The following is a 2212-nucleotide window of genomic DNA, read 5'->3' on the forward strand; positions in this document are numbered from 1 at the left end:
ACAGGTCAAGGGAGCGGGATGAGGTTAGTAGGTAGGAGATGGGGGTGAGGCTTGATGTGGGAGGAGGGGATAGGTGGGAGGAAGAACAGGTTAGGGAGGCGGGGACGAGCTAGGCTGGTTTTGGGATGCGGTAGGGGGAGGGCAGATTTTGAAGCTTGTGAAGTCCACATTGATACCATTGGGCTGCAGGGTTCCCAAGCGGAATATGAGTTGCTGTTCCTGCGACCTTCGAGTGGTGGCACTGCAGGAGGTCCAGGATGGACATGTCGTCTGAGGAATGGGAGGTGCGGTTGTTTAGTGCGAACCGAGCGTAAGTGTTCTGCAAAGCAGTTCCCAAGCATTTCAGTAATACCCTGTTCTTCCATTCTCACTTCCAAAATGAACAGCTTCACATTTCCCCACGTTATTGTTTCCACTTGGCAAGATTCTGCCCACTGACCTAATCTATCCATTTCTCTCTGAAGACTGTCTGTATCCCTCTCACAGTCTGCCTTTCCACTTATTGTTGTGTCATCTGCAAATATGGCTACAGTCCCTTCACTTCCTTCCAGTCGTTCATATATTGTAAACAGTTGTCCTCCCAGCACTCATCCTTGTGGAATGCCACTGGTCACAGGTCACCAAGCCAGAAAAGAACCCCTCCCTGGACTGACCTATCCCCTCCCTACCTCCCTACCTCCCCACCTACACTGACCTTTACTGGCTCCATCCCCGCCTCTTCGACCTGTTTGTTTCCTCTCCACCTATCCTCTCCTCTATCCATCTTCTATCCGCCTCCCACTCTGTCCCTATTTATTTCAGAACCCCCTTCCCCTCCCCCATTTCTGATGAAGGGTCTCGGCCCGAAACATCAACCTTTCTGCTCCTGTGATGCTGCTTGGCCTGCTGTGTTCATCCAGCTCTGCACCTTGTTGTCTCGGATTCTCCAGCATCTGCAGTTCCTACTATCCCTTATCCCTACTTGCTGTTTCTGTCCATGAGCCAGTTGTCTATAACGCCAATAAACTGCCTCCAATCCATGGACTCTTATTTTAAGACTTAAGCTTACGTAAAGTACTTTGTCAAACTTCTAGAAATCCAAACACAACACATTTACTGGTTCCCCTGTATCCACTCTGGTTGAGACTTCCTCGAAGAACTCCAATAAATTAGCCAGACGTGAGTTCCCTTTCGTGGAGCCATACTGACTCTGTTTGATTAGATTTTGATTTCCTAAATGTTCTGCTATAACCTCCTCAATGACTGAATTCCAAGACTTTTCCAACAATAGATAACAGGCTAATCAGCCTCAGGCATTTACCTGCATTTTGCCTACCTTGTTGAATAGGGGTGTTACATTGGCAGTTTTGCAATTCTCTGGTACTTCTGCAGAATCCAAGGATTTTTGAAGAGTTGCAAGGAATGCATCCACTACCTCCATTAGGATCCAAGCTGTCAGGGCCAGGAGATTTATCATAGAATCAGAGACACCCTACAATGTGGAAACAGGCCATTTGGCCCAACAAGCCCACACCACCCCTCTGAAGAGCATCCCACCCAGACCCATTCCCCTACCCCTGATTTCCCCATGTCTAACCCACATAACCTAAACATCCCTAGGCACTATGGGTAATTTAGCATGGCCAATCCATGTACCCTGCACATCTTTGGACTGTGGGAAGAAACCGGAGCACCCGTAGGAAACACACACAGACACGGGGAGAATGTGCAAACTCCCACACAGACAGTCACCTGAGGGTGGAATTGAACCCAGGTCCCTGGCGCAGCGAGGCAGCAGTGCTAACCACTGAGCCACCGTGCTGCCCCTTCCTTTAATCCCAATAGTTTGGCTAAACTTCTCTGGTAATGGTACTTAATTCCTCCCTCATACTCTTCAGTATAAATGGCATGTTAGAAGTATTTTCCTTCGTAAAGACTGATGCAAATTGTCTGTCATTTTCTTGTTTCCTGGAACTATCTCCCCACATTTGTTTTCTAAGGGCCTACATTCACTTTGACATCTCTTTTTTTTGTACATTTAAAGGAGCTCTTACTGTCAGTTTTTATGTTCCTCGTCAGTTTGCCTCAGTTTATTTTCTCTCCCATCATCTTTTTAGACCTCCTTTGCTGGATTTTATCTCCGTCTTCAGGTTATCACTGACTTTTGCCTCCTTATATATGCTTTATCGACAAGGTACAAGTCAGGAGTGTGATGGGATATACTCCCCTCTTG

General features: G+C 47.3%; 1 protein-coding gene across 1 annotated transcript in view; it reads left to right on the forward strand.

Moving 5' to 3' along the window:
- Positions 1-2212, forward strand: part of LOC109925992 (ubiquitin carboxyl-terminal hydrolase 21-like) — a 49239-nt gene that overhangs the window by 2335 nt on the left and 44692 nt on the right. The window lies entirely within an intron of this gene.

This window comes from Rhincodon typus, chromosome 48 (assembly GCF_021869965.1).
Source record: "Rhincodon typus isolate 14 chromosome 48, sRhiTyp1.1, whole genome shotgun sequence".
Classification (NCBI taxonomy): domain Eukaryota; kingdom Metazoa; phylum Chordata; class Chondrichthyes; order Orectolobiformes; family Rhincodontidae; genus Rhincodon; species Rhincodon typus.